The sequence below is a fragment of the Lucilia sericata genome, unplaced genomic scaffold (assembly GCF_015586225.1).
Source record: "Lucilia sericata isolate MDLA Ls3-8-SP2 unplaced genomic scaffold, ASM1558622v1 Contig000250F_arrow, whole genome shotgun sequence".
In the NCBI taxonomy this organism is placed as follows: domain Eukaryota; kingdom Metazoa; phylum Arthropoda; class Insecta; order Diptera; family Calliphoridae; genus Lucilia; species Lucilia sericata.
Genome location: NW_023994276.1, coordinates 195,303 through 215,236, shown reverse-complemented (window position 1 = coordinate 215,236; position 19,934 = coordinate 195,303). Strand labels below are relative to the sequence as shown.

The 19,934-nt window shown below is 25.6% G+C and overlaps 1 protein-coding gene across 3 annotated transcripts in view; it reads right to left on the bottom strand.

Moving 5' to 3' along the window:
• The window catches only part of LOC119602731 (dual specificity protein phosphatase 13), a 31,045-nt gene that overhangs the window by 8,873 nt on the left and 2,238 nt on the right, over positions 1 to 19,934 (bottom strand). The window lies entirely within an intron of this gene.

The following is a 19,934-nucleotide window of genomic DNA, read 5'->3' as shown; positions in this document are numbered from 1 at the left end:
AACAATTAAATAATAAATAACTTAAAAATAAAATATGTCATTTTTGTAAACAACAATTTATAAACTAAATAACAAATTAAAATATCATCCTGAAACAAAAAATAATTTCTTTGAAATTTTGTGGTAAAAATAAATGAAATTTAATCTTTTGACTGAAACAAATCATTGTTGCTAAAAGGCAATGAATGAGGTTAGTTGATGTTTCATACAGGTGGTGTTACACTTAAGAGTAAAATAATAGTAACAATTAAGGAAATTTATAAAAAATTCAAAAGTTTAAATTTTCTATAAAACTTTTTTAAAATTTTAATATTTTTATGGCAAATTATGTAATATTTTGAAATGTTATAGAAAATTTTTCAATATTTTCAAGTTTTTATAGAAAATTTTTCAATATTTTTAATTTTCTATAGAAAATGTATCAATATTTTCAATTTTCTATATAAAATTTGCTGTATTTTCAATTGTCCATAAAAAATTTCAATATTTTCAATTTTCTATAGAAAATTTTTCAATATTTTTAATATTCTATAGAAAATGTATCAATATTTTCAATTTTCTATAGAAAATGTATCAATATTTTCAATTTTCTATATAATTTTTGCTGTATTTTCAATTGTCCATAAAAAATTTCAATATTTAAAATTTTCTATAAAAAATTTTTCAATATTTTTCATTTTATATTGAAAATTTTTCAATATTTTTAATTTTCTATAGAAAATTGTTCAATATTTTTAATTTTCTATAGAAACTTTTTCAATATTTTAAGTTTTGTATAAAAACTTTTTCAATATTTTAAGTTTTCTATAGAAAAATTTTAAATATTTTAAGTTTTCTATAGAAAAATTTTCACTATTATCAATATTCTATAGAAAATTTTTAAATATTTTTAACATTATAAATTTTTCAATATTTTTCATTTCCTATTGAAAATTTTTCAAAATTGAATACTTCTTTATCGAAAAATTTTCAATATTTTTAATTTTCTATAAAAAATTTTTCAATATTTTATGTTTTCTATAGAAAACTTTTCAATAATTTTAATTTTCTATAGAAAGTTTTTCAATATTTTTAGATTTCTATAGAAAAATTGTCAATATTTTAAGTTTTCTATAAAAAGATTTTCAATATTATCAATATTCTAAAGAAAATTTTTCAATATTTTCAACATTATATAGAAAATTTTTCAATATTTTAAATTTTATATAAAAATGTTCAATACTTTTAAGATTCCATAGAAAGTTTTTCAATATTTTTCATTTTCTATTGAAAATTTTTCAATATTTAATACTTCTTTATAGAAAATTTTTCAATATTCTAAATTTTCTATAGAAAACTATTCAATAATTAACATTTTCTATGGAAAATTTTTCAATATTTTTAATTTTCTATAGAAAATTTTTCAATATTTTAAGTTTTCTATAAAAAACTTTTTAATAATTTCAATTTTCTATAGAAAATTTTTCAATATTTTTAATTTTCTATAGGAAATTGTTAAATATTTTTAATTTTCTATAGAAAATTTTTCAATATTTTAAGAAAAATTTTCAATATTATCAATATTCTATAGAAAATTTTTCAATATTTTCAACATTATATAGAAAATGTTTCAATATTTTAAATTTTATATAAAAAAATTTTCAATATTTTTAAGATTCTATAGAAGGTTTTTCAATATTTTTCATTTTCTATTGAAAATTTAATACTTCTTTATAGGAAATTTTTTATAATTTTTAATTTTCTATAGAAAAATTTTCAATATTTTGATTTTTCTATAATATTTTCAATATTTTCAACATTATATACAAAATTTTTCAATATTTTAAATTTTATATAAAAAAATTTTCAATATTTTTAAGATTCTATAGAAAGTTTTTCAATATTTTTCATTTTCTATTGAAAATTTTTCAAAATTTAATACTTCTTTATAGAAAATTTTTCATAATTTTTAATTTTCTATAGAAAATTTTTCAATATTTTGATTTTTCTATAAAAAAAATTCAATATTTTGAATTTTCTATAGAAATATTTTCAATATTTTAAATTTTCTATAGAAATATTTTCAATTTTTTGAATTTTCTATAGAAAATTTTTCAATATTTTCAATTTTCTATAGAAAATTTTTCAATATTTTCAATTTACTATAGAAAATTTTTCAATATTTTCAATTTTCTATAGAAAATTTTTCAATATTTTCAATTTTCTATAGAAAATTTTTCAATATTTTCAATTTTCTATAGAAAATTTTTCAATATTTTCAATTTTCTATAGAAAATTTTTCAATATTTTCAATTTTCTATAGAAAATTTTTCAATATTTTCAATTTTCTATAGAAAATTTTTCAATATTTTCAATTTTCTATAGAAAATTTTTCAATATTTTCAATTTTCTATAGAAAATTTTTCAATATTTTCAATTTTCTATAGAAAATTTTTCAATATTTTCAATTTTCTATAGAAAATTTTTCAATATTTTTAATTTTCTATAGAAAATTTTTCAATTTTTCAATTTTCTATAGAAAATTTTTCAATTTTTTCAATTTTCTATAGAAAATTTTTCGATTTTTTCAATTTTCTATAGAAAATTTTTCGATATTTTTAATTTTCTATTGAAGATTTTTCAATATTTTTAATTTTCTATAGAACATTTTTCAATATTTCTATAGAAAATTTTTCAATATTTTTAATTTTCTATGGAAAATTTTTCAATATTTTTAATTTTCTGTAGAAAATTTTTCAATATTTTTAATTTTCTATAGAAAATTTTTCAAAATTTTTAATTTTCTATAGAAAATTTTTCAAAATTTTTATTTTTTTCTATAAAATTTTTCAATATTTTTAATTTTCTATAGAAAATTTTTCAATATTTTTAATTTGCTATAAAAAATTTTTCAATATTTTTAATTTTCTATAGAAAATTTTTCAATATTTTTAATTTTCTATAGAAAATTTTTCCAAATTTTTAATTTTCTATAGAAAATTGTTCAATACTTTTAATTTTTTATAGACAATTTTACAATATTTTTAATTTTCTATAGACAATTTTTCAATATTTTAAGTTTTCTATAGAAAAATTTTCAATATTTTAAGTTTTCTATAGAAAAATTTTCAATATTATCAATATTCTATAGACATTTTTTCAATATTTTTAATTTTCTATAAACAATTTTTCAATATTTTAAGTTTTCTATAGAAAATTTTTCAATATTATCAATATTCTATAGACAATTTTCAATATTTTAAGTTTTTGTAGAAAAATTTTCAATATTATCAATATTCTATAGACAATTTTTAAATATTTTCAATATTCTATAGACAATTTTTCAATATTTTTCATTTTCTATTGAAAATTTTTCAAAATTTAAGTTTTCTATAGAAAAATTTTCAATATTTTCAATTTTCTATAAAAAAATGTTCAATATTTTAAATTTCCTATAGAAAAATGTTCAATATTTTCAATTTTCTATAGAAAATTTCTAACATTTTCAATTTTTAATAGAAAATTTCCAATATTTTCAATTTTCTATAAAAAATTTTTCAATATTTTTAATTTTCTATTGAAAAATTTTAAATATTTTGATTTTTCTAATGAAATATTTTCAATATTTTTAATTTTCTATATAAAATATTTCGAATTTTCTTTACAAAATTTTTAAAATTTTCGAATTTTCTTTAGAAATTCCTAAATTTGGAAGTTTTTTTTTCAAATTCTTATCAATTCCTGCTATAAATAACCACACACCTGTACAGACAGTGACAATTTTACACGACAACAAATTAACCTTGAATTTGTTTTTCTCAAAGGTGTTAAAAAATAAAAATAAACACTCACACACACACACAAACAATCGCATTCAAACACACTAAAAACTAAATAAAAATATAATTAAACATGAAATCTTCGCATTTCAACATGAAAAGAATTTTGTCTCAAAAGTCAACAACATGAAAAACAGAAAATAAAACCCGCAACTATTTAACAAAAAAAATTCTTTCTTTTTTGCACAAAATTAAAATAAATTTTCTTAAACGATGCTAATGGGTTAAATTTTTATATTTTTTCACCTTAATTTTCATGCTAAAGAAAGAATTTCACGTTGGTGTGAATGTACGCGTCGACGGCCAAAATAAAAAAACCAAAATGTTATTTGTTGTTGGCAGGCAAAAGATTGAATCATTTTATTTAATTTTCTATAGAATTTTTTTCTTAATTATTTATTTATTTTTGTGTGGCTATTCAACTGTCTATAATTAGCCCGCCATAGAGAAAATATTCAACATTTTGTTAAATAGATTTTTTTCTGCTGCTTTTTCTAAATTACGAAGTATAAATGCCGTTATATACTTATGTTTGCAAGTATGTGTGTTTTTCTTTAATATTTAGCAAAATTTAAAATGTTTTCATTAATATTTTGAAAAAAATTCTTTTGTTTATATGCAAAATATGTTTATGTTGATATAATCACTTTTTAGTTGAAACTATAAACAAATAAATTTAATATAAATTTCATCATCTGTTAAAATATTTGAAAGTGAAATAATTGTTTTGTGTTTTTGCAAAAACGTAGGTAATATATTTTTTAAATTGTTATTTCATTTATAAAGTACATATATATTAATATTGTTTATTTTTCTTATTCATATTTGTATTTATTATATGTATATTGCCTGCATATAGAAATATTTCAGTTTTGATGACTCATAATTTGTTATAAATTTATTTAATTTTTTTTAATTATATAGAAATGCAAGTGAGAAACAGTAATGGCAAAATTTAACATTTTTTATACAAAATTTTTTAAAATTTCATAGATTTGATTTTCTATTTTTTCAATATTTTTAATTTTCTATAAAAATTTTTTAATATTTTTAATTTTCTATAAAAATTTTTCCAATATTTTTAATTTTCTATATTAACTGTTTCAATACTTTTAATTTTCTATAGAAAATGTTTCAATTTTATATAGAAAATGCTTCAATATTTTTAAATTTCTACAGCAAATTTTTTAATATTTTAAATTTTCTATAGAAAATTTTTCGATATTTTTAATTTTCTATAGCAAATTTTTCAATATTTTGAATATTCTATAGAAAAATTTTCAATGTTTTTAAGCTTCTATAGAAAATGCTTGAATACTTTCAATTTTCAATAGAAAAATTTTCAATATTTTGAGTTATTTATAGAAAATTTTTCAATATTTTCAATTTTCTATAGAAAAACTTTCAATATTTTTAATTTTCTATAGAAAATTTTTCGATATTTTTAATTTTCTATAGAAAATTTGTCAATATTTTCAATTTTCTATAGAAAATTTGTCAATATTTTCAATTTTCTATAGAAAATTTGTCAATATTTTCAATTTTCTAAAGAAAATTTGTCAATATTTTCAATTTTCTAAAGAAAATTTGTCAATATTATTTATTTTCTGTATAAAAATTTTGAATGTCTTTATTTTGTAAAAAAATTTTTCAATATTTGTAATTTTCTATAGAAAATTTTTAAATATTTGTAATTTTCTACAGAAAATTGTTCAATATTATCAATTTTCTGTAGAAAATTGTTAAATTTTTCAATATTTTTAATTTTTTAAAAAAATTATTCAATATTTTCAATTTTCTATAAAAAATTTTTCAATATTTTCAATTTTTTATTCAAAATTGTTCAATATTTTTAATTTTCTATAGAAAATTATTCAGCACTTTCAATTTTCTACACAAATTTTTCAATATTTTTATTTTTCTATAGAAATTTTTTCGATATTTTTAATTTTCTATAGAAAATTTTTCAATATTTTTAATTTTCAATAGAAAATATTTCAATATTTTTAATTTTCTATAGAATATATTTTAATATTTTTAATTTTCTATAGAAAATATTTCAATATTATTAATTTCCAATAGAAAATTTTTCAATATTATTAATTTCCAATAGAAAATTTTTCAATATTTTTACTTTTCTCTAGAAAATTGTTCAATATTTTTAATTTTCTATAGAAAATTTTTCAATATTTTTAATTTTCTATAGAAAATTTTTCAATATTTTTAATTTTCAATAGAAAATTCTTCAATATTTTTAATTTTCTATAGAAAATTTTTCAATATTTTTAATTTTCTATAGAAAATTTTTCAATATTTTTAATTTTTCAATATTTTCAATTTTCTATAGAAAATTTTTCAATACTTTAAATTTTCTATAGAAAATTTTTCAATATTTTTAATTTTCTGTAAAAAATGTTTCAATATTTTTAATTTTCTGTAAAAATTTTTCAATATTTTTAATTTTCTGTAAAAAATTTTTCAATATTATTCATTTTCTGTAGAAAATTTTTCAATATTTAAAATTTTCTATAAAAGGTTTTTCAATATTTAAAATTTTCTATAAAAGATTTTTCAATATTTGTAATTTTCTATAGAAAATTTTTCGATATTTTTAATAAATTTTTTCAATATTTTTAATTTTCTATAGAAAAATTTTCAATATTTTCAATTTTCTATAGAAAAATGTTCAATATTTTAAATTTTCTTTAGAAAAATTTTCAATATTTTTAATTTTTTGTAAAAAATTTTTCAATATTTAAAATTTTTTTACAGAAAAATTTTTAATATATAGAAAATTTTTCAATATATTTACTTTTCTCTAGAAAATTGTTCAAGATTTTTGATTTTTTATAGAAAATTGTTCAATATTTTTAAGAAAAGAATTTATAAAGAAAATTTTTATAATATTTTGCATTTGTACATTTACTTTTATAATTCACTGTATTGACGTTGTTTCTTAACATATAATTTGTCATTTTGCAGTAAATGTCAAGTTTAATTTTATTTATCTGATCTCTGAGCACACATATAAATTAAATATAAATATTGTATCAACATTTTTTGTTGTTTAGCTAAATAGTCTTTCATTTTATAAAAAAAACAAGTATTTAGAACGATTAATGATTTGAAAACAAAATAGATTTAAAAATCATTAAGGATTTAAGATTCTGGTTTCCATTTTCCTCTAAATACAAATTCTATTATGTTCAGAGTTTAGCAAGAATTGGAAAATAATTTTCAAATGCTTTTTTTTCTATAGTAACACTCCCATTCCAAAGTTCAAAACTGATTCACATTGCAATTGTTTATAAATTATTTGAATGCATGAGTATGCTCTTATAAATATAAATAAATTAAAAATTTAAATTCAAAAACAATTTAAAAATGCCTTCGAAATAATTGTCGGCTTGTTAAATAGAAATTAATATTCTTGCTATTATTTGTTATTTTAACAAAATAAAGGCGGCATTTTTTACACAATTATAATGAATTATTTTTTACCTTTTTTGTAATGCAACAATATAATAATAATAACGTTAATTAACAGATTTAAGTGTTTCTATAAAGCGAGGAAAATTTGTATGTACATATGTTTACAATGACAGTAGCGGCAGGGAAGTGTAACAGATATTGACAGTTAAATACCAATCGTACTATTGTCACTAATTAGTGAATGTCAATGTCAGTGCAAGCAAACCAAAAACATTAGTTTTTTTCCAATAAAATTACTAGAAAACATCAGTCGTGTTTGCAGTTTTTAGGAGAAAAATTGCTGTAGAAAAACGTCAAAAATAAAACTAAACAATTTGAAAAACAAATTAATCGATGATTGTGGGCGCGTCTTAAACGTGTAGTTATTTACTGTAGTTGTAGTTGTGTTGTTGTCATTATATGGTTTTTTGCTGATGCAAAAAAACTAAACTTGTTAGAACAGTTTTTATTTCTAATAATAAAGGTGTTTACTTAAGACAGCAAAAATGTTTAATACAAACAAATCAAAATACATATTTGTTTTTTTTCACTTCTCAAAATAAATTTACTTAATTTCTAACTTTTTAAAAATTTGCTAGCGTAAGTGAATACCCTTAATAATGCATTTACACTCAATTGTACTTATATCTAGTCAGCCGAACAACCAGCCCATAATCGATAATCAGTCAAGAGTAAAATACAATGCAATTTTTTTTGGAAACACCAAAACAAATGCGCATTTGTTGATATATACCAAATATGTAGAATAAAAATAAAATTTATTACAATTAAGTTGTTGTATTCTAAAAATAACATTTCATTTAATTCAATTTAAATAAAAATTACTTTATTTCCTTTTACGTAAAAAAACTCAAAACATTTCCATTTGCATATAAGGCCCAAAAAATTTCAAAAACATTTACTACATACTGTAATTTAGTTCTTTCCTTCTTGTTTTTTTTTTCTTTTCCTTTAGCTGAATCACTCTTTTGGCCAATAAATTTGTCTAATGTAGTTTTATATCAAACGCTGTTGCTCTACTGACCAACATTTTTCCAAAAAAAAAGCACTTGTAATATTGCAAAAAAAAAAAGAGCCTTAACTCGATAAGTGAATAAACTTGTTAACCTACATACATTCAAATGACAACGTCGTTTAAGGGCCCCCATAGAGTAGAGTTACTGCTCTTTGTATACAAGTTGATTTAGTAAATAACTAATATATGTATGTATGTGTAACTGATTTACCTGGCCAACAACAAACATTATTTATTTGATAGTAGTAGTGGTAGTTGTTGTTGTAAAGAACAGTATAACCATGAAAAAAGGAATCAAGACTTCACTTATTATATAGACAAGACTATAGACTAAACTGTGGGCTATAGTCAAGACAGTAAACAAAACTATAGACCAGTCAATGGACGCGACTATACTTGAAACTATAGCTCAAACTATAGACGAGCCTATAGACTAAATTAAAGTCTAGACTATTAATCAAAATAACGTCAAGACCACAGATCAGTCGGCACAGTAGATTAGACCATATTATAGACCAAAGTATAAACAATATTTACTTGACCGAACTGTACCCAAGGCAATAACCAAAAATATAGTACAGACTGTAAATCAAGCCAGACTATAGAACATACTATATAGTAGACTATAGCAGAAACTATAGACCGAATATTAGACGAGGTTATAGACCCCATAATAAACGAGTCTATGGTCCAAAAAATAGTCGAGATAATTGACCAGACTATACCAGAGACTATAGACAAGATTGTAGATCAGATAGTAAGTGAACTTTTGTCGAAGCTATAGCCCAAGTATAGGGCTATAGCAGAAAAATTATAGCAGAAACAATAGAGCAAACTATAGTCGAGACTATAGCACAAACTATAACCTAGACAATTGATCAAACTATAGGCGAGACTATAGAAAAAACTATAGTCGAGACTATTGTAAGATTAGTTTCAACAACCCATAATTAACTAGTCTATGGTCCAGAAAATAGTCGAGATAATAGACCAGACTATACCAGAGACTATAGACAAGATTGTAGATCAGATAGTAAGTGAACTGTTGTCGAAGCTATAGCCCAAGTATAGGGCTATATATACTCGATTATAGCAGAAACAATAGAGCAAACTATAGTCGAGACTATAGCACAAACTATAACCTAGACAATTGATCAAACTATAGGCGAGACTATAGAAAAAACTATAGTCGAGACTATCAAGAAAATTTAAGTCGAGGATATAGAGCTAACTATAGTCGAGACTATAGACTAAATTGTAATCAAGACTAACCTTCAAACTTTAGTAGAGACATTTGTCCAAACTAGACCAGACTATAGTCCAAACTATAGTCGAACATTTAAACCAAGTCATACATAGTCAAGACTGGATTATAGTCAAAGCAATAGACCAGGCTATAGAATCAAGCTAAACACCAGATTATAGTCGATACAAAGACCAGTTGTTGAAACCATAGACCCGACTATAGTCAAGAGACTACAGTTTTAATCAGTCCATAGTTTGGTCTAGAGTCGTAACTATAGACCAAACTGTAGTCGAGACTATATACTATTTTGAAGTCAGTAGATCAGAATTTAGTCGAGGCTATAGACCATAGTATAGTGGAGACCAGAGAATAAAAGAATCTATTGACTATGGTTGGGTTTATAGAACAGGCTATGTACCAGATTATAGTTTTCTTTTACTTTAATTAATACTCTAGCCGAAACTAAAGACCAGACTACAGTACAATCAATAGAAAGAAATTGTAAAATCAATAGACCAGACTTTTAGTACAGTCTATAGAGCAGACTATAGGCAAAACAATGGACCAGATAGTAGTCGAATCCTTGGCTATAATTGAGTCTTTAGAATAGGCTATGGACCTGATTATAGTCGAGTCCATAAACCAGACTATATCCGGGACTAGACCTTAGTCAATTCTATTGTCAAGACTAAAGACCAGTCTATATTCGAGACTATAGATCAGATATAGTCGATATATAGGCTAGACTATTGTCCGGATTATTGACAAGAATATAGCCTACAGAACAAGCTATAGTCTCTACTATATAGTTTTTATTGTACTACAATGACTTCCATTCCAATGACTATAGTCATGAGACTGATTTATACTATAGTCTCTTGATTATAGTCGAGCATTTAAACCAAGTCGTACTTAGTCAAGACTAGATTATAGTCAAAGCATTAAACCAGACTGCAGTCAAGACTGTAAACTAAATTATAGTCGAGACCATAGACCATACTAAACACCAGACTATAGTCGAGACAATAGACCAGACTATAGCCACTAACATAGATTACACTGTAGTTGAATCCATAGACCGGACTATAGTCAAGAGACTATGATATTAATCAGTCCATAATCTGTCCTATAGTAATTATAGACCAAACTGTAGTCGAGACTATAGACCAGTCTATAGTCGTAGCTATAGGCCTAACTATAGTCCAGAGTATTGACATTAATATAGTTTACACTACCCACCAAACTATAGTCTCGACTATAAAGATTTTACTGTACTACTATGACTTACATTCCAAATTACTAAAAAAGGAAATAGAAATTTGTTTCTTTAAATATGTATGTATATATACAAACATATGTATGTATGTATATATGTTTGTAAGTGTATGCATATATGCCAGTAATAAACTCACTAACTTGCAAGAAATTATTAGCAGGTAAACTCAATAAAAGGACATGTTTTCTAAACATAATTTTCAAACAAACTATAAAATATTAATCCTTGAAGCTTGTTTTTTATTTCTAAGCAGATATTTATAGTTTGAGTTAAATTTAGAGCACAACTTTTTATATAAAACACAGACACTTTTATAAAAAACATGTACAGTTTTATAACCTTTAAAAAAACTAAAACAATTTAAAATATTCCAAAAACTTATAAATTTTGATTACTCAGAAGGCCTTGTTGGAAAAAAATAGAAAATTATTTATTATAATTAGTAACAATAATTTGTTTGTTTTATTAAATAGCTCTCAAAAACGACTTTTGACATGTATTAATTTTGACATTTGCTGCAAATGTTTAAAAAGAAAAAATCATAGTTTTGACATTGACATTATTTTTGTTTTTTTGTTTTGGTTCGCCAATGTATGGTAGCATGTTAACAGTTTTGTATATAAATAGCAATTTATTTTAATTTCTGTATTTTTGTAGTTTTTATTTGCATTTCGCTGTAATGAGCTTATTTAATTCAGAAGAACATATGTAGAGAAATATTGCTATAAATATGCAAAAGATTTCGCCAAGAATACTAATATTATTAGGGTGAAGTTTGTTTACAGGAATCATAATGGGTTTTGTTGTATGGGCTATAAACAAGAACTAAGTCTAAGTTAAGGACTAAACTATAATCGAGACTAATGACTAGATTATAGTCAAGGCAATAGATCAGACTATAGTCAAAAATATATACCAGACTGTAGTAGAAGCTATAAACCAGACTATAGTCGACACTATATAGTGGAAGCTATAGACCAGATTATACTCTACACTATATACTAGACTACAGACATCGATATAAACCATGATTGAGAATATAGTCGAGACTATAGACCAGACTAAATTCGAGAATATAAACCAAATTATAGTCCAGACTATAGACCAAACTATAGTCGAATCTATAGACTGTATTCGACTATAATTGAAGCTTTAGACCACACTTAAGTCGACACCATATACCAGACTACAAACATAAATATAGACCAGACTATGATCGAGTATGTAGGCGGGGCTATAGACCAGTCGAGAATTACAGTTGAGACTATAGTCTAGACTACAGTGGAGAATATACACCAAACTATAGCCGTAACTACTGACTAGATGACTGCTTAGAAGAGGCTGTGCAATTGATATTAGCCGATTCTATAAACCAGACTTTAGCCTAGACTATAGACCACATAATAGTAGAATCTAATGACAATAGTTGAGTCCTTTAAATTGACTATAGTTGTGTTTTTAGACCAGTCTTAATGGGGACTATAGACTACAGAACAGCAGAATCTATTAACTATAGTTGAGTTTCTAGAACAGACTTTATACATAAATATAGTCGAGTCTATAAACCAGACTATAACCGAGACAATAGACTAAACTTAAGTCAATACTATAATCGAGACTAAAGACCAGACTACAGTAAATTCAATAGACTATTATTAAGTCAAAAGACCAGACTATACGCAATACTATGGATGAGAGAATAGTATAATCGATTGTCTGTAGTTGAGACCTTAGAACTGTCTATAGTCAAGTCTATAAACCAGATTATATACGGGACTAGAACTTAGTCAATACTATAGTCGAGACTAGTCAATGGACTATTGACAACTCATTAGAACAGACCAGATTAAATTTGTTAAGCCTCTGAACTAGGGTTCTATAAATCGACTTTCGAATAATCGAACAATCGACTTTTTGTCGAAAAAAGTCGAAGTCGACTATTTTGTTCCAAAAAAGTCGATAACTCGACTATCGTCGTTGAAAAAAGTCGAAAAGTCGACTTTGTAAATAAAAATCGAAAAGTCGAAAAAAGTCGATAAGTCGAAAAAAGCCGAATAAAGTCGAAAAGTCGTAAAAAATCGAAAAGTCGAAAAAAGTCGGAAAAAGTCGACAAAAGTTGGAAAAAGTCGAAAACTCGAAAATAGTAGAAAAAAGTAAAAAATAGTCGAAAATTTTAAAAAAGTGGAAAAAAGTAAAAAACTCTAAAATAGTCGGAAAAACTCGAAAAAAGTCAAAAGAAGTCAAAAATAGTAAAAAAAATCGAAAAAAATTAGAAAAAGTCGAAAAGTCGACTTTTAATTAAATGCAAAAAGTCGAAAAATCGACTTTTCATAAAATGCAAAAAGTCGAAAAGTCGACTTTTAACTAAATGCAAAAAGTCGAAAAATCGAAAATTCGACTTTTCGTTTCAACTATAGAAACCTACTCTGAACTATAGTTGAGTCTAGACAACAGTCGATGGAACAGAATATAGTCGAGTCTATAAAACTGACTATAGTAAAGACAATAAATGAGGCAATATTCGAGAATATATACTAGATTTTAGTCTCGACTATAAACTAGAGTAGAAATCATGAACCACCCAAATAATAATACAAATTATAAACCCAATGTGCATTGGTACATTCGTTAGTCGTTGAATATGAAATGACAGAATTGTCAATTATTTATTTTTTTTTTTTTTAAATTAATAGAACACGATTATGCATACATTTGCATGCTTACTCATACACATGCAAACATTTTCATGTTTTTTACAAAGTTGTAAAAATGCTTGTAAATATGTCGAGTATTCGATGTGTATGAAAAAATGTCTCAACATACTTGCAATATTTATTAAGTTTTTTTTTTTCTTCATGTCTTGGATTATTGATTAAACAGTTTGCATATGAATATGCAATAATTTGTTTTGCTGCAGTTGTTTTTCTTTTAAATTGATTACCCCGCTAGTGAACATGCCAATAATATTGAAAATGTTGTTTGAAATTTTTTTGTATTGAAGGGGCAACCACTTTCTTTAATATATGGATGAGTAAATTATGGAGTTAATATTGCAGATGGTCTTATGTCTAATGGGAAAATTAACAGACAATGTATAATTTAGTTTGCTTGTCAATAATATGTGTTAAAATTTCAAAGTAATAAATTTCATTTTTATTGTAAACCCAACTAAATCTATTTATTGAAATCTAATTAAATTGTAAAATATTGCTTTACAACACCTATCATTTTATTATTTTTGGTTTTGTGCCAAAATGCCTAAATTCTATCCTCCAAGATAAATATTCCTAAAGAAATTTCAAGGCTTTTGTGATAATTTTTCAAAGCCTCATTTCCTGCTAACGTAAAATATAGAAAATATATTTTATTTTATATTCTAACAACAAAAAATAGAATAATTTATAAAAAGAGAAGAAAAAAAAAAATTCCGTACAACATAAAATTATGTTGGCAAATTTCCTTGACCCTAAATTACAAAACTACAAGTTTAATTTACATCAGTAACAAAATCCTTGGTTCAAAAAACATTTTCCACCTCCATAATCCCACAAACTTCCACAGGGTCAAAATGGAAAACTAACAAGTACAAATTGTGTCACTCACATGCACTCACTTGTACTACATGTAAAGTTTTCCTCTTCTTTTTTCTATTTTCTATTATATTCTAATAAATGTCTAATTAATTTTCAATTAAAAGTTTCATTAAAACAAACTTAAAAGCATTCAACAAACTTATGCATGTTAGTTCATATAACGACAGAGTGAAAAACATTTCAAACAACTACAATAGAAAATGTTTAGATGTAAATGATTACATACACACATGAGTGTAAATGTGTAAAAGTGCGAATGTATGTCATTGTGTAAAGAAAACAAGTGTGATTTGTCAACAATCATTATTACAAGTTACAACACACTTTGCACAATGGGCCCGTTGAACTCTATCAATTTAATATTTCTAATTGATATAATATAGATTAGGTTATATTCCATATTATAGACTAGACTGTAGACTAGAATATGAACTAGAATATATACTTGATAGAACTAGAACTAGAACTAATAGACTGAACTAGAACTGAACTAGAACTGAACTAGAAACTGAACTAGAACTGAACTAGAACTGAACTAGAACTGAACTAGAACTGAACTAGAACTGAACTAGAACTGACTAACTGAACTAGAACTGAACTAGAACTGAAACTAGAACTGAACTAGAACTGAACTAGAACTGAACTAGACTGAACTAGAACTGAACTAGAACTGACTAGAACTGAACTAGAACTGAACTAGAACTGAACTAGAACTGAACTAGAACTGAACTAGAACTGAACTAGAACTGAACTAGAACTGAACTAGAACTGAACTAGAACTGAACTAGAACTGAACTAGAACTGAACTAGAACTGAACTAGAACTGAACTAGAACTGAACTAGAACTGAACTAGAACTGAACTAGAACTGAACTAGAACTGAACTAGAACTGACTAGAACTGAACTAGAACTGAACTAGAACTGAACTAGAACTGAACTAGAACTAGAACTGAACTAGAACTGAACTAGAACTGAACTAGAACTGAACTAGAAACCGAACTAGAACTGAACTAGAACCTGAACTAGAACCGAACTAGAACCGAACTAGAACTGAACTAGAACTGAACTAGAACTGAACTAGAACTGAACTAGAACTGAACTAGAACTGAACTAGAACTGAACTAGAACTGAACTAGAACTGAACTAGAACTGAACTAGAACTGAACTAGAACTGAACTAGAACTGAACTAGAACTGAACTAGAACTGAACTAGAACTGAACTAGAACTGAATTAGAACTGAACTGGAACTGAACTAGAACTGAACGAGAACTGAACTAGAACTAGAACTGAACTAGAACTGAACTAGAACTGAACTAGAACTGAACTAGAACTGAACTGGAACTGAACTAGAACTGAACGAGAACTGAACTAGAACTAGAACTGAACTAGAACTGAACTAGAACTGAATTAGAACTAAACTAGAACTGAACTAGAACTGAACTAGAACTGAACTAGAACTGAACTAGAACTGAACTAGAACTGAACTAGAACTGAACTAGAACTGAACTAGAACTGAACTAGAACTGAACTAGAACTGAACTAGAACTGAACTAGAACTGAACTAGAACTGAACTAGAACTGAACTAGAAACTGAACTAGAACTGAACTAGAACTGAACTAGAACTGAACTAGAAACTGAACTAGAACTGAACTAGAACTGACTAAACTGAACTAGAACTGAACTAGAACTGAACTAGAACTGAACTAGAACTGAACTAGAACTGAACTAGAACTGAACTAGAACTGAACTAGAACTGAACTAGAACTGAACTAGAACTGAACTAGAACTGAACTGACTAGAACTGAACTAGAACTGAACTAAAACTGAACTAGAACTGAACTAGAACTGAACCAGAACTAGAACTAGAACTGGAATAGAACTGCACTAGAACTGAACTAGAACTGAACTAGAACTGAACTAGAACTGAACTAGAACTGAACTAGAACTGAAATAGAACTGAACTAGAACTGAACTAGAACTGAACTAGAACTGAACTAAACTGAACTAGAACTGAACTAGAACTAAACTAGAACTGAACTAGAACTGAACTAGAAACTGAACTAGAACTGAACTAGAACTGAACTGGAACTGAACTAGAACTGAACGAGAACTGAACTAGAACTAGAACTGAACTAGAACTGAACTAGAACTGAACTAGAACTGAATTAGAACTAAACTAGAACTGAACTAGAACTGAACTAGAACTGAACTAGAACTGAACTAGAACTGAACTAGAACTGAACTAGAACTGAACTAGAACTGAACTAGAACTGAACTAGAACTGAACTAGAACTGAACTAGAACTGAACTAGAACTGAACTAGAACTGAACTAGAACTGAACTAGAACTGAACTAGAACTGAACTAGAACTGAACTAGAACTGAACTAGAACTGAACTAGAACTGAACTAGAACTGAACTAGAACTGAACTAGAACTGACTAGAACTGAACTAGAACTGAACTAGAACTGAACTAGAACTGAACTAGAACTGAACTAGAACTGAACTAAAACTGAACTAGAACTGAACTAGAACTGAACCAGAACTGAACTAGAACTGAAATAGAACTGCACTAGAACTGAACTAGAACTGAACTAGAACTGAACTAGAACTGAACTAGAACTGAACTAGAACTGAACTAGAACTGAACTAGAACTGAACTAAAACTGAACTAGAACTGAACTAGAACTGAACTAGAACTGAACTGGAACTGAACTAGAACTGAACTAGAACTGAACTAGAACTGAACTAGAACTGAACTAGAACTGAACTAGAACTGAACTAGAACTGAACTAGAACTGAACTAGAACTGAACTAGAACTGAACTAGAACTGAACTAGAACTGAACTAGAACTGAACTAGAACTGAACTAGAACTGAACTAGAACTGAACTAGAACTGAACTAGAACTGAACTAGAACTGAACTAGAACTGAACTAGAACTGAACTAGAACTGAACTAGAACTGAACTAGAACTGAACTAGAACTGAACTAGAACTGAACTAGAACTGAACTAGAACTGAACTAGAACTGAACTAGAACTGAACTAGAACTGAACTAGAACTGAACTAGAACTGAACTAGAACTGAACTAGAACTGAACTAGAACTGAACTAGAACTGAACTAGAACTGAACTAGAACTGAACTAGAACTGAACTAGAACTGAACTAGAACTGAACTAGAACTGAACTAGAACTGAACTAGAACTGAACTAGAACTGAACTAGAACTGAACTAGAACTGAACTAGAACTGAACTAGAACTGAACTAGAACTGAACTAGAACTGAACTAGAACTGAACTAGAACTGAACTAGAACTAGAACTGAACTAGAACTGAACTAGAACTGAACTAGAACTGAACTAGAACTGAACTAGTACTGAACTAGAACTGAACTAGTACTGAACTAGAACTGAACTAGAACTGAAATAAAACAGAACTAATATCCCATTATTTTGCCCACTGCTTGGTACATCAATTTGACTCTACTAACAAAACATCAGCATTGTACTACAAGTTGAATAGACAAACGACTCTACAGCAATTCAGTAACAATAAACCCTGTCATCAATACAATACTTTACACTCGTTCCCTCGATTTTGTAATTTACAACAACGAAAAAGTTTTTTTTATTTATTGTAAAACAAACAAGAACAATATTTATTGTCATTTTATAACACTGTCTCACTTGCTCTCTAGAGATTGTTTTACACTTTTTTTGAATTTGCATTATTTTAGAATTCAAAAAAGGAAATTGATTACAACAAAAAACCAGTATATGATGCATAATAGCAATAACAACAATAGGAAAATAGTAAATAAAACTACAAAGAAGGAAAAAAGGTAAAAATAATAAAGAGATGTAGTTTTTGTTTCAATTTTTATTTTTCGAAAATAAAAAAGGGTAAAATAACGGTGACAACATGAGTGTACGTTTACAGCATCAGTGTTGCCATATTTTTCTAAATATTTTTTCAGTTCTTTTTCTTTATTTGAGAACTTGCTTTGTATGTGAAATTGATGGAAGTGTGTTTTGAAGCCACCGAATTGTTTGGTTTATTTGTGTTTGTATGCTTTGTAACCCACATTTTTTTATCGAAAGTAGTTCAAGATCTTTGCAAGAAAATTACACAGTGTTTGAAATTGAAAATTGTTTCTTATTTAGTTTTCGTTATAAAGACTCCAGAGATTTAAAGACATATTTTTAAGGTTTGCTTCTCTATATAAAAGTAAATCAAACAGAAAATCTGTTATTAAATTATAAAATAAATAAAATATTTTGAAGAGTGAAGAGAAATCGAAATATTTTTGACTTTGTTGCTTTTAATCTTATCCAACAAAAGGGCAATATATGTAGATATGCCAATTATTCTATTTCTATCTCTTTTTAAGAATCCAAAATAAACAAAATGCTACCAATTTAAGGATAAAACATATACAAAAATGATATATTTTAATACAAAATCATTTACGGGCTTCCGGGAGATAATACTATATTGAGTTCCAAAAATCCACACGGATCGACTAACCAGATAGTACTGATATCTTTTTTTATTTTTAAAATTTTCTCCGAAAAGAAAAAGAAATTGCAAAGAGATTGAAGAAGAGTCAAAGACATACTAAGCGTATGAGTGTTATAAATAAATTAATATAAATCATACGTATAGACAGTAAATAGAAATTGCTGAGTGAGATTTTAAATAAAAAAAAATCGGAAAAAAATAAATTTTGTTCTTGTTCTAGTTCAGTTCTAGTTCTGTTCTAGTTCTGTTCTAGTTCTGTTCTAGTTCTGTTCTAGTTCTGTTCTAGTTCTGTTCTAGTTCTGTTCTAGTTCTGTTCTAGTTCTGTTCTAGTTCTGTTCTAGTTCTGTTCTAGTTCTGTTCTAGTTCTGTTATAGTTCTGTTCTAGTTCTGTTCTAGTTCTGTTGTAGATCTGTTCTAGTTCTGTTCTGGTTCTGTTCTAGTTCAGTTCTAGTTCAGATCTAGTTCTGTTCTAGTTCTGTTTTAGTTTCTGCCCTAGTTCTGTTCTAGTTCCGTTCTAGTTCTGTTCTAGTTCTAGTTCTGTTCTAGTTCTGTTCTAGTTCTGTTCTAGTTCTGTTCTACTTCGTATCTAGTTCTGTTCTAGTTTCTGTTCTAGTTCTGTTCTAGTTCTGTTCTAGTTCTGTTCTAGTTCTGTTCTAGTTCTGTTCTAGTTCTGTTAGTAGTTCTAGTTCGTTCTAGTTTCTAGTTCTGTTCTAGTTCTGTTCTAGTTCTGTTCTAGTTCTGTTCTAGTTCTGTTCTAGTTCTGTTCTAGTTTGTTCTAGTTCTGTTTTTTTCTAGTTCTGTTCTAGTTCTGTTCTAGTTCTGTTCTAGTTCTGTTCTAGTTCTGTTCTAGTTCTGTTCTAGTTCTGTTCTAGTTCTGTTCTATTTCTGTTCTGTTCTAGTTCTGTTCTGTTCTAGTTCTGTTCTAGTTCTGTTCTATTTCTGTTCTGTTCTAGTTCTGTTCTGTTCTAGTTC